This window comes from Apodemus sylvaticus, chromosome 7, assembly GCF_947179515.1.
Source record: "Apodemus sylvaticus chromosome 7, mApoSyl1.1, whole genome shotgun sequence".
Taxonomy (NCBI): domain Eukaryota; kingdom Metazoa; phylum Chordata; class Mammalia; order Rodentia; family Muridae; genus Apodemus; species Apodemus sylvaticus.
This window is the reverse complement of record NC_067478.1, coordinates 82,894,927-82,908,521: the sequence shown is the minus strand read 5'-3', so window position 1 is coordinate 82,908,521 and position 13,595 is coordinate 82,894,927.

Sequence of the window (13,595 nt, the reverse complement as noted above, 5' to 3'; positions counted from 1 at the left end):
GAGAGAGAGAGAGAGAGAGAGAGAGCTCTGCAGGCTATCAGAAGCCTGGCTGAGGTCTTTTCCACGGGCTGATGCAGACTGTTCTATGTTGCCATCTGCTGGACACATGCACCAATAGCACGTCACACCCTTGGCATTTCCTACCCTCTGGATACTCCCCAGCTCATCCCTTCTACCCTGTAGGCTCTTCTGCCGAGGCCCCTCCCTCCTACTCAACCTACACCTGCTTTCCATCTTCTCCACGGTGGGACTGTCAAGAAGCCTTAGACCTGGCTCAGGACAGAGGACTCCGAATTATTCACTCCTGTGGTCTAATGAGAGAGATGCTTTGCCTCCCGGGGTCAGAGATCTTAATGTGCCTCTATGCCCTTGAGGGCTCTCTGGGACCTGCAACTTGGCTGTGACTGAAGGCTACTGAAATCACGTGTGAACTGGGGCACTTCTGAGAATGAGCCTTGGTATTAATAGTGATGCTGAGAAAACAGGTGTCGACAGGACCATCCCAAACAACTGGGATGCAGGACTCCCTGCACAGTGTGGAAGGCCAAGGTGGCCAGCAGAGGCTGCTGTAGCACTAGCTATGGGCCTTACTACTTCCCAAAGCTCCTTTCATTCCAGGGCGTAAGGATACAGAAACAGGGCTGTACTGGTTAGAGTTGATTATATATGAGTCTGGGTTTTCCTTAGTGCTGATGTCCCCCAGTGATGCTCTGACTTCCCCTAATCTGTCTGGGGCGAGAAGACTGAGTGCTTTCTCTGGCTTGGCCTGGGGGACACAGTTTATAGCTCCAAGCCTGGCTCCTCGCTGCTTTCCTGTACATCCTGGATTGGGCTGTGTCTTTCCGAGGTCCTGATGGCTCTTACTGCTATTGCTATCCATTTGGGCAGACACTAGGTATGTGGGCTCCTACAGCGACCAGCCCCGAGGCCAGCACCTTCCAGGAGTATATCAGCAGGAATTAGTAGGAGGGCAGGTATGCTCAGGGATGTGCCATGCCAAAGGGGATGCAGAGAAGGCTGCCCTCCCTGCCTGACCTAGCACACTGACTGTAGGTAGGGGTCCAGAGCCACTTGGAGGAGAAGGATGCTGACAAAGTTCCTGCCTAGCTCTCCTTCTGAGAAGACCCTTTTTCTTTTTTCCCTCCTGGGGTGGGGGGGGGGGGCTTTCCCGATTTCGGTCCCCATGTGCAGAGTTGAAAGCCCTTGTGTGGTGTGGTGTTGTGGCGGGGGTGAGAGGGGGATCTTGGTGGCTGTGTTGGAGTGTGGTTTCCAGCCCCTTGGCTGTGATGGATAGCCTGATTTCACGTTGTTTGCGCTCAGCCCATCCCTGGGAGCCATCGTCCATCCCGACTCACCTGTATGGACAAACCGATGTTGGGTTTTGCAGAGCTTGAGCATATCATAGTAAAAAGAAAGGTGTTCTAAACAGGCTGGAAGGGAGAGCCGCTCTGCTCAAGCAGAGAATTCTGGAGCAGCAATGGGTATCCCGGGTAGCCTAGGGATCACCATGGCAACACGAGAGGCAATCCAAAGGGAGGCAGTGATAGAACAGGCCTTCCTCCAGGCTGGGGCAGAATTCCTGGCGTGATTAGAAGAAGGATTTAGGGTTAGAAGGTGATCTGTGGACATCCAGCTGCCTCTAATTTCGGGGACACGTGGCCTGTCTGCTGTCCCTTGTCGGTGGAAATCCCTTACTCCTTGTCCCTCACCCATGAGGCACCCGACGTGGGCAGTGGACCTGTTGGTATGTGGAGAAGCAGGGAGTCAGCCCCAGAGAATTGTCTTGCACGTTGAAAGAGATGCAGTGAATGGGGTTTTAGGTTGCTCCAGCCTGCTTCCCCACCTGCGGAACTCAGAGCCATCAAAGTTAACCTAGTCTAACCGGGGATCAATGGCTGGCCTATCATGTCCCCTCTAGTGTTCCCTTATGAAAAACAGCCTATTTGGGAAAAGAAAATAAATGAAAGGCACTTTTCTTGCTCTCTGGTGTCGCTGAGCCTGTGACCCTCCTCCCTCCCTGGCTGCCCCACCCACTCCTCACTCTTTACCTCTGCTCAATTAGCTGCGGCTGGGTTAACCCCTTCAGGCCCAGTTTTGAGTAAGTGATTGCTTGTTGCCTTCCCCACAGGCCCTGCTCTCAGCACGGTTCTCAGGAGCACAGGATGGGCCAAGACCAGTGCCTGCCAACCTCCTCCTACCCTCCCTCTGGCTGCCAAATCTGGCTTTGATTAGCGTGTGGAGGGGAAGAAAGCAGGAAAATAGAATATTAAAATCTTAATTCAATTTAAAACACTGTCATTCACAGGCATGCCAAACAGTGAGATGACTAATTATTATGCAAATGAGGGAGATAGAAAAGTGATTAATAATTGCACAAATTAAAAATTATTGTAAACATCCTGTGACGAGCGATAAGTCCGATGGAGAGGCAAGGGCGGTGGGCCGGGGAGGCCGTGGTGGAGGAGCCGACTCCTGCATCCGGTTTTCCTCATTAGGGGGATTTAATTAGCACCCAATGATGGAGCTTGTGCTGCCAGGGTTGGGGAGTATGTGGCTAGCACCCCAGCTGTCTGCTGGTTCCTCATTTCCTCTCCAGTTCCTCCTCACTACCCTGGGGTCTTCACTAGAGTCAGCTGAGCAGGAAGAGGAAGAAAGGCGGACATGAAGGGCAGACAGACACCGTGCAAGCAAACCTGCCGCTTTCCTGTGCGTCAGGCTGGAAGACCATCTTGGTGTCACCTCAGGGAAAATGTCCTCCACCTTTGAGACAGCATCTCTCATTGGGCTGGAACTCACCAATTAAACTAGACAGACTGGTCAGCCAACCCCAAGGACTCTCCTTTCTTTGTCTCTTATACTGGCTTAGGAGCTGGTGCCGTACTCAATCGGTTTTTACTGGATTCCGGGGATTGAACTCAGATTGCTTATAAGGCAAACTCTTTACAGACCTAGCCATTGCTTCAGACCAGCTGACATATTCTTATTAAAATTTTTACTTACCAGCCAGTTTCCTCCTACGGGGTCTGGATCTTTGGTCTCTGGCAGATGGGGCTGGGGCTGGGTGGCTGCTATCTTTGCTCTCCTCTATAAATCTTGGGCCTTAGGGGATTGGCTCTTGGTGTCCAGAGAGGCCACAGGAAAATTATGAAGTCCAAGGCTAGACCTGGAGCAGTGAGGGATGTAAGCTGCTAGCCAGTTTTCCTTCTCTAGAGCCTAGTCCTGGCCAAGGCTTACTACTGCCCCCTGCTGGCTGGACTCATTCTGGGTTCTCACTCCATCTTTGGCTTGTCTAGAGTCTCTTCTTGGACTCTTCTGAGACAACCAAGGTGATGGGCTGTGGTACAAGTCTCTGTGTGACCTTGGCTGAGTTGCCTCTCCTCTCTGGGTCTGTTTGTTTTTACAAGAGTTGGCCTGGGGATAGCCCAGTGGTTTGCCTAACCTGTGTAAGGCAAGGGTTTAAACAGAAGTGCCACAGGTAAATAAATAAGATGGGGGTAGTGGGCGTGCTGGAGAGATGGCTCTGTGGTTAAGAGCGCTCACTGCTCTTCCAGAGGTCCTGAGTTCCCAGCAACCACATGGTGGCTCACAACCATCCGTAATGAAGTCTGATGCCCTCTTCTGGTGTGCCTGAAGACAACTACAAAGTACTCATATGCATAAAATAAATAAATCTTAAAAAAAAAAAAAAAGATGGGGAAGCGCCTACAATCCCATGGGACCTTCCCACCCCACTTTCCTCATTTTCAGCCGTCAATTTGCCAGGCAAGATCTCGTTTCTCTGATTGGAGTGCTCGAGGTGCTGTCGGGTCGGGTCACGATGTCCGGGACCTTGAGAATAGTACTAAGGATGGCACGAGCTAAGGCCCTGGGGTGAGAGAATAAAAGAAGTTCAGCGGTGGCCAGGGGCTGGGGGAAGCTACACTGGGGAGTGGAGGGCCTGATGCTTTATTCCGGGAGATTTTTTGTCCTGTGTTGAGGACCTGGGCAGAAAAGAAAGGGATTAACATGGGGGAAAGGCATGGTTAGGATTGGCTTAGAAAGTTCACATCAACCTCATTGTGAATGCAAAGTTGGAGTTGGGGTCCCCACTGGCCCCCACCCAGAGGCTGTCATAGCCGTCTGCAAGAAAGACTTGATTTATGACCACTGAAGGAGAGACGGCAGGAAAGAAGGCAGGATCGCATCAATGTGTATGTGAGGGTGTAAGGTGATATTGGACTTCCATCCAGCTTGTGGCATTCTGGGGAAAAGGAGAGAGAGGTGACCACCTTGTGACAGCTGGTATCTTCCCCCCTGAGGAGTGGTAGGCACTGGATTAGAATGGCATAAAGGTAGGGTCTTGCCTTCCACACCCTCTCTCCTCAACTCCTCAGGAAGGGGCCAAGGGAGGTGAAGGGAAGAAGAGTGGTAAACCCTGAGCACAAAGTCTCTCTGGGGGCAGTGAACCTGGGCTAGGAATTCACAAGCTGATGTATGCTAGCTGTGCTTACCTGTGGAATAACATCACAGTGAAGATAAGAATCCATAGACGAGGTGGTGTGGGACTTGGGGCCTGTCCTTCCCTTTGCATACATTCAAACACGAAATAAATTTCTCTCTCACTGTTGCTGAACCTCTCTGTAGTGTCTGTGGACTTGTGGGCAGCTTGCTCCATGGGGCTGGCTTAGTCCCAAATATCACTCTTGAGGTGTGTGTGTGTGTGTGTATGTGGTGTGCGCATGTGGAGAAAGGCTGAGCAAGAAGACCAGGTTGGAGCAAGGCCTTGGGAGTAGACAGGGCTCTTGTTCCCTCCATCCCTCAGGGATGGGAGGCAGGAAGGGAAGCCAAAAGAACTGTGCCTGTTGCTTTTTCTTTTTCAATTACAGTGAAACCTCAGGTAATCAACTGCTAATATCCTTGTTAACTGAGTGTCTTAGTTAGGGTTTTACTGCTGTGAACAGACACCATGACCAAGGCAACTCTTATAAGGACAACATTTCATTGGGGTTGGCTTACAGGTTCAGAGGTTTAGTCTGTACTACCGTCAAGGTGAGAACAGGGTAGCACAGGCAGGCATGGTGCAGGAGGAGCTGAGAGTTCTGCGTCTACACCTTAAGGCTGCTAGGAGAATACTGACTTCCAGGCAGCTAGGATTAAGGTCTTAAAGTCCACACATACTCCAACAGGGCCACACCTCCAAAGAGTGCCACCCCCTGGGCCAAGCATATTCAAACCATGACACTGAGGATGGGTCTTCTCTGGCCACCCCAGGAAAACTTCTCCAGAAGCTTTGGAGGACGCTCTACGGTGCTACGGTTCTGGCAGAGCCATGTCTGTCGTGTGCTTGGTTTGAGTTGGAGGGGAGAAATTGCTGGAGCTTGGGGTGTGAGGGCTTGTGAAAGATTCTGATGGCCAAAGAGGTTGAGAGGCACCTGGGTCTTTCAGCTGCTTCAGCTTTGGGGAACAATGGAGAGCCCAGGGCGTTAGCCTGCTGGGACTGGCCACTGGTGTTGGCTCCTGATAACCTCAGTCCTGTTGAGGGTCTTTTCCCCTTCCCTACGCTTTCTTCAATGCAGGGATATGACATAGATTTAGTGAGGGAATCAACTTCGGAATGGTTGAAATATTAAGAGTCAAGGATCTGTAACAGGTGTTTTCAACTTAAAAGATTTATTCACTTACTCATCTGGCAAACTTTTGAAGTGTAGCCCAGGACTTAATGATGCAGAGACAGGGAAGATCCAGTCTCTACCCTCAAGGGGTGAGTCCCTTATGGTCAGAGTCAATCAAGTAAAATAATAATTACTGCATATGTTATACAGAAAAGAGGGAAGAAAATAGCTAGCTTGGTGGGAGATGGAGAAGTGGGGACGGTGTGAGTTAAGGAAGGCTCTCCCAAGGAGGCGTCATCTACACTGGACTCTGACAGATGTAGAGGAGTCTGCAGGTGGATGAGAAGGGGTTAAGAGGGCTGTCATAACCGAAAGAGTAGCAGAGACCTGAGAGGCCACTCATGCTGGATACAACCCGAGGTGAATGTGGGGTGCAGAGGTGGTTCCAGAAAGGGAAACTGAGGCAGGTCATCAAGGTTTGCTAGGGTTCCTGATGATTGATGTTCTTTGTCCGTGTGACTTAGCTGGTTAGGTTTTTGTTCTGTTTCTTCCCAACTTGACACAAGCTAGGGTCGTCTGGGTAGAGGGAACCTTGATGGAGAAAATGCGTTCACCTGATTGCCTGGATGCAAGGCTGCGGGGGTGGGGTGGGCGATGTTTTCTTGATTAGTGACTGACATGAGGGGTCCCAGCTCACTGGGGGAAGCGCCACCCCTTGGCAGGTGGTCTTGGGGTGTACAAGAAAGCAAACAGGTCACAGGGAGCACACCAATAAGAGTGTTCCTCCACGGCCTCTGTTTTAGTTCCTGCCTCCACGTGCCTGCTTTGAGCTCCTTCCTTCAGGTTCCTAACTGTGAATTAAAAGTTTAAGCCCCAACCCCCTTTTCCCCCAAGTTGTTTTTTGTCAGTGTTTATCATAGCAACAGGAAAGCTAACTAGGAATAGGATCGGGGTTGGGGGACAGAGGATCCCAGAAGGCTTAGCAAGGAGCTGCCCAGTCCTCTCCTTTCCTCCCTCAGTTTTATAGAAAAAGCATTTATTGTTGAGGGAGGGACATGGGATCTGGAGACTTAGCATACTGGTCTGGTTCTGGTTTCCCTACAGTGTCCTACAATGCTTAGAGACTATTCTGGAAACAAGGCTTCTGTTCTTAGAGCTGTAGAAGACTGAGCATTTGGGGGAAGCCACAACTCAGACAGACGCTCCAGGGGCACTCTCCTCCTGCTCTCTGAGGTGACCCACCTCCCTTCCCACACCTAAGCATGGGGGAGGCCTCAGCAGAGGGGACTTATGTGACCCAATCATAGGTTCATCATCCCTGGCAAGAAGTCGTCCAGGAAAACCCATTCTAAGATGGACCGAAGCTGCCCCGGGCAACCTCTCCCAGCAACAAGCTTTGTCCCCAGTAGCAGTGAGATGATGGGCAGCACCTCTAGCTTCAGACTTTGGCTTGATCCTATTCTCTGAACCAAGACAAACAGCAGCAAAGCTCTGTCTCCTAATGAAACTGCTGGATGTTAATTAATTATGCAGCTGTCTCATTTGCATGCACAGGCTGGTGCTTCCTGGCTCCCCTCTCCCTTCTTCTGCCAGGAGCCCTGTTTGCACCTTGGGAAAAACAGATACTTGGTACCATAGGTATGTGCCTGCCTATTGGCAGCTCTCTCTCCACCATTTGGCCCCATCAGGAGGAGGCTGATTTGCAAGGGAGCTGATGAAGTCACAAGGTGAAACCCTTGAACCAACCCAAGAAGCGAAGGCCCTTGAGTTCTATCTTATTCTTTTCTTTGACTGACCAATTAATTGTTAAATTACAGCCAGAAGTTAACCATAGACATCAGTGGTCTCTCCTATATAATGAGAAGAACCCTAATGCTTCACGGGACTATATCTTGTCTTTCTTTCTGTCTCCCATGCTGGGTACACAGAAGGTATAAAGGAGGTTAGGTTGAATGACTGCCTGAATCAAAAGTACTCTTTGGGACCCTTTAAGATGTTAACAGGAGGGCTGGTGAGATGACTCAGCAGGTAAGAGCACTGAGTGCTCTTCCAAAGATCGTGAGTTCAAAACCCAGCAACCACATGGTGACTCACAACCATCTGTAAAGAGATCTGAAGCCTTCTTCTGATGTGTCTGAAGACAGCTACAATGTACTCATATACATAAAATAAACAAATAGATCTTTATTTTTTAAAATGTTACCAGGATTCTGTGGGAACTCACTTTTCATAGGTTCCCAGTTCTGCCTGCTAGGGCTACAGGCCCACTGACCTCTCATTGGTCATAGCTTGATAACATCTATTGTGTGTGGTATCCGGAGGTCATCATGGATGCCTGCAAAACCTTGATGGCCCCAGGCTCTGACTTTGTTTAAGAGGAGACCGGACGAAAGAAGGTTCTGGTATCATGCCAAGCCCTGTGGAAAGGAACCCAAAGTCTGTGTTGCTGAGGTGACTTCTATAGTAGAGGTCACGTGATCCTGGGTGGAAGGTGGTATGGGGGCTCTGGAAAGTTAGTTGTATGCTTCTTTTTTGGGGTGGGGGAGGAGGTAAGAATACCTCTAGCAATTGGCTATTTTCTATCAAATGTACACAAGTTCCTGAAAGCCCAAAACTATGTTGAAGGGCCACTCAGGACTTTTAGACTGGAGATAAAAGGATTCTGGGCCGAGAAACCAGAAGCTTTAGAGAGACCAGAGGGAACTAAAGGATTCCGGGCATAGGGCGAGCCAAATGCTCACCCAGATCCGTGAGGTCTTGGTTGGGAAGAGGTAATGCAGGGAGCTGCTGCTTAAGGAAGGGCTGTCAGTAGGAGGCAAAGGGACCTCAACCTGGTGTGAGGGACAGGAGCAGGAGTGTGGGAGGCACGGTGGGCCCTCAGGAAGTGGGACAGGTGAGAGATGATGCCGGGGTGTCACAGTGAGGTCTGTCACATAGGACTGTGCAGGGACAGGCCTGGGATCTATGGTGAAGCCAAGGCTGGGGTGGGGGTGTGCCCTGCAGGTTCATACAGGGCAGTGAAATACAGCAAAAGATGAGAATGATAACCTGGTACAGACTGTCTTTGTCAACCTGGATCAGACTTCGGGGAGACTGATAACAGGCAGTTATCCCCAGTGTATTTAAGCACAATATAATTTGGAAAAATGTTTCCTGGTGTAATATAGTTCCCATTGCACAAGGAAGCATAATTACATTGAATCTCATCTCAGGGTATATATCACTTCTCCCAAGAAGATGGGTTCTAGAGTTAGGCTACTGTGCTAGCTTGAGGGCCTAGGGGTCTGGCCTGGTCTCAGTCATACAGACAGCATAGGGGTCATTTAGGCTATTAGCTACCTCTGGTCCTGGTTGGGGCAGCCTTTGGCTATGAGGGTCATTTAGATTACTGCTACCTCTGGTTGTAGGAGCTTGACATGGCCTGGTCCAACGGATAACACAGATCGCCAGACTGTTCTCACTTCCAGGTCTCAGCTTTGTAGATGGAACAACGGAGAGGTTTTCACCTTTCCCATTGGAAGGACAATCTGTGTGCTTGACAGTGCTGCTTTCTCTGGAAATCTGTGATCAAGGACCTTCATGCTATGCCCCCGACGTGAGGCCCCGGGTTCCAGAGGAGGGAGTCTGGGGTTTCCCTTGTCACCTCACCCCTCAGAGAGGTGGGTGTCATAGCAGCCAGCCTGAGACTGAGGAGGTGGCGGCTGCCTTCTGGGATGGAAAGGTGGGTGAAGCGAGACTCGCTCCTGACCTGCCTCGACGTCTGTTTTCTCTTTGTCTCGGTTTATTTTCTTCTTCCTCTGCCCCTCTCCAGGATTTCTCTATGTACCCCAGGTGTCTTGGAACTCTCTCTGTAGACCAGGCTGACCTTGGACTCAGACACCCACCTGCCTCTGCTTCCCAAGTGCACCATTAAAAAAATGTGCACGACCACGCCCAACTTTCTTTTCTCTTTTTATTTCTTCTCCTTCCCTCCCTCATTTCTTCTCTCCCTCCTTCCCTTTCTTTTTACCTTTATATTTTAAATTTTTATTCAAGACACTCTCTGGAGCCTAGGTTGACCTCAAACCCACATTAATCCTCCTGCCTCAGCCACCCAAGTGTCGGGAGTTCAGGTGTCAGTCACTATTCCTGGCTTACCTCAGTTTCTTGTTCTGTGAAATGGGATAACACACCACCGGTCCCTTCACCTGCTGGTGACCTGTATTCATCTGTATTTCCACCCACCCTGTCTATTGGTTGAACGTCACCTCCATGCCCTGTGTGACCTGCTGAGCATGTGGTGACAGTGCCTTGTTTAGTGTTTCAGAGTTGGCCAAGGAAGAGAGTTTTTGTTTGTTTGTTTGTTTGTTGTTTGTTTTCAGGAGCTTTTTACTTTATTTGCCCTCTTAGAAATCTGCACATCACAGCAGAACATCAGGTCACCGCAGATCTACTCCTTTGGCTGCATCCAATCTCCACTCACTTTTGGCCTTTTCTTCCCCCCCCAACCCCCCCCCCCCACCCTACCCCACCCCACCCCCGCCCTTCATTTTGTTCTTGCGTTCTCTTTCTTCTCACAAAGGCCATGCCTTGCAAGTCTGTGTTTAGGCTCCTTCTTCTTTGCATAATCTCAAGAATCACAGATCATGCACAGCCAGTTGTCTTGCCACCACTGAAGTGGCTCTGAGTCCAAATACAAAGATGACATCCCGTGTGGTTTTGTACATTTCGGCCAGCTTTTTCTGAATTTCTGTCTTTGGTACCGTTGCCTTCCCAGGATGAAGGACATCAATGACCATCTGTTTCCTCAGAAGCAGACGGTTTGTCATGACCCTCCTGGTCCGAATGGTTACCGTGTCATTCATGATGGCTGCGGTGCCGAAGCTGTAGAGGAGGAGAAAGAAGAGAGTGGTCAAATGATGGCTGTGATGGACTGTCTGAAGACTACACTAATGGCACCCCACGGGACAGGCAAAAGCTCCGTCTAGCCAGAAATCTCTGTTATCCCAGAAGCCCAACCCAAATGGGAGCTAGAGAGAGCTCTCTAGTTTGTAGAATTTACTACTCGACATTGAGCGCAATATCTCTGCCCCATCCCTAGCGTCTACCTCAGCCTGCTCCTGCCCTCTGCCCCCTGCCTGCAGCGCAGCTGTGCCTTCTCTGCAGGAGGGAAAGGAAGCTTCAGAGTCGGGTCTGGTGGAGGGGTGGGGTCGGGGAGCGGGTAGCAGAGTTAATTGCTACTAATTAGCAGCCTTGAACCTTAGCCCAGCTAGGGACGTGTGGAGGAGGGAGGCATTATGTAGGTATGTGGGTGCTCTTGCTAAGGGTATTTTAGGCCCAAGGGTCTCCATGTGTTCCCCTCTGTTGTGCCATCCTCTGACTGTTCCCAGATGATGTCAGAGCAGAGGAGGTGGAGCTATGGCGAAGAAGGAAGAGGCAGATGGCTCGGACCGGAAGGCCTGGCAGCTGTGTATTCTCTAGGAGGCCGCTTCCTCTCCTCAGTGTTAGCATCTCCGGGTTTCTGTTTGAGCCTCTTCAAGTAGAACTCCCCCGCCCCAACCCTCCCCCCACATGCCATCCGTCTTCTCGGACTTGGGCCATCTCCTCCAGCTGTTGGCCCATGCTTGTCCGGAAGTAGCCCCCTTTCTAAATGTTCATAGTGCTGATGGGCAACCTCTAGGCCCAGGCTCCTCCCTCTTGCCTGGCACACTCCTGTATGACCTTCACGTCTCACTTATGACAAATGACTAATTCTCTTTTGTATCATACTGCTGGTCTCCCCGGCATCCTTAGGGAGATCCCCAGCTAAGTCCTTTCTGCATATACTGCATCTCAGATAGTGCCCGAGACTTCCGGGTGCTCTGTATTTACTAAAACACACAGGGATATGTCTTTGAGACTTCCAAAGAACATGGAGGTACAGTCCCATTCTACAGATGAAGAAATGGATGCTTTGGCAGGCTAATGCTCTTCTCAAAACCAGACAGACAGGTTGGAGGGGTAGCTCAGTGGTTGAGTGCTTGTTGTTTTCTAGAGGACCTGAATTTTATTCTTAGACCCCACGTCCAGCTCACATGTCTAGCACCCACATCGTGTGGCTCACAACTACTTGTAATTCCAGGGGCTCTGATGCCCTCTTCTGACCCCAGTGGGTACTTGCATTCATGTGTGCATACACATATACACATATGCATAAAAATAAATACATATACATATGTATATTAAAACAAACAAAAACCCCAAACTGAAAAGCCAGTAGTAAGTAGACAGACTTGAAACTCAGGTCTGCCTCACTCAAATCTTTTATGCTACCGGATGAAGTAGTTAATTATTTGGGGGAATTTTTGTGGACAACATATTCAAGGAACTAACTAATACTAACTAACTAATAGTGAATGGTAGGACTGACTAAGCCCCGTGATGATGGCGCACATCTTTAATCCCAGCACTAAGAGGCAGTGGCAGGTGGATCTCTGTGAGTTCAAAGCTAGCCTGGTCTACAGCATGTGTTTCAGGATAGCCAGGGCTACAGAGAGAAAGGCTGTCTCAAAAAACAAAAACAAAATAAGCAAACAAACAAACAAAAGAGAAGACTTAACTGCAGTCTAGCTGTTTCTTAACTCTTTCTGTCTGCTGTATACCACTGTGTAGAACCAGGGACATACTTGGCCTCTACATGTTGAAAAAGGAAAGGGGTCTGGTGAGGCAGCTCGGCAGGTAAAGACACTTCCATACAGTCCTGACAACCTGAGTTTGGTTCAGGATCCCACAAGGGGGCAGAAGAGAAGTAATCCTGGTTTTCTTTCTTTTCCTCCCAGTCAGAGGACCCAACATGTCTCCAACTTTGCATGAAGGAATCCATCTTTTGTACATAAAAAAAATAAATTCTCTCTCTCTCTCTCTCTCTCTCTCTCTCTCTCTCTCTCTCTCTCACACACACACACACACACACACACACAGAGAGAGAGAGAGAGAGAGAGAGAGAGAGAGACAATTTTTGGAACTGAGAACATCATCGCCGGGTGATGATGGAGCACGCCTTTAATCCCAGCACTTGGGAGGCAGAGGCAGGTGGATTTCTGAGTTTGAGGCCAGCCTGGTCTACAGATTGAGTTCCAGGACAACCAGGGCTACACACAGAGAAACCCTGTCTGAGAGAGAGAGAGAAAGAGAGAGAGAGAGAGAGAGAGAGAGGACATCGTCAAAAAGTAGAGTGCATTTATCGTCCGAGTGACTGCTGTATAGGGCTCACATTTGAGAAAGATCTAAGGCCCCCCAGACCCAGCACCTCCCAGAAAGTGTCTGGCTCTTTTCCTTCTCAGTCCTTCCAGAAGAGCCAGGGTGCTTGGGGCGAGCGCCCCCTGGAGCATGGGCGTGTAGGTTCATGAGTGGAGAGTCAGCGGCAGGTTCCCAGGCTTGGCCTGGTGTGAGCCACGGGGGCCTTATCTTGCCATTAATGGTTTTCTAAATTGGCGGCAGTGGAGCAAAAAACCCAATTTGCGCCTGGAGCACGCATGATTACTATTGTAATAACCTCAGCTAATAAGAATATGATGTGGGGCTAGGCTGCGAGAGAAAACACATTTCTCATTAGCTCTTGATTAATTACTCTACATAATTCTTAGTTGTGGTGGCCAAGGGGGTGGGTGTCGCCATCTCTTAGCCTCTCTTTAACCCCAGCATCTAGGGGGTGTGGGTTTCTCGTGGTTGCTGGCAGCCACCAGGAGGGGCATTTTCCTACTCCTCTCCACTGTTTCTCTCCTTCCCTCCCCTCCCTGTCTTCTCTCATTGCTCCTTCTTCTCCAGCACTGTTTCCTTCTCCTGTTTCTCTTTCAATCCCCCCTCACCCCCACGGCTCTCTTTCTCTTTCCCACCCTCCTTTTTGAGGTCTCCTATGTCTCAGGCTGGCTTCGAACTCACTATACATGTGGCCAAGGTTGATCTTGAACTTCCGATCCTGCTCCCTCCCCTTTAAGTGCTGGGATCGCAAGTGTGTATCACCATGACTGGTTTTATTTGGTGCAA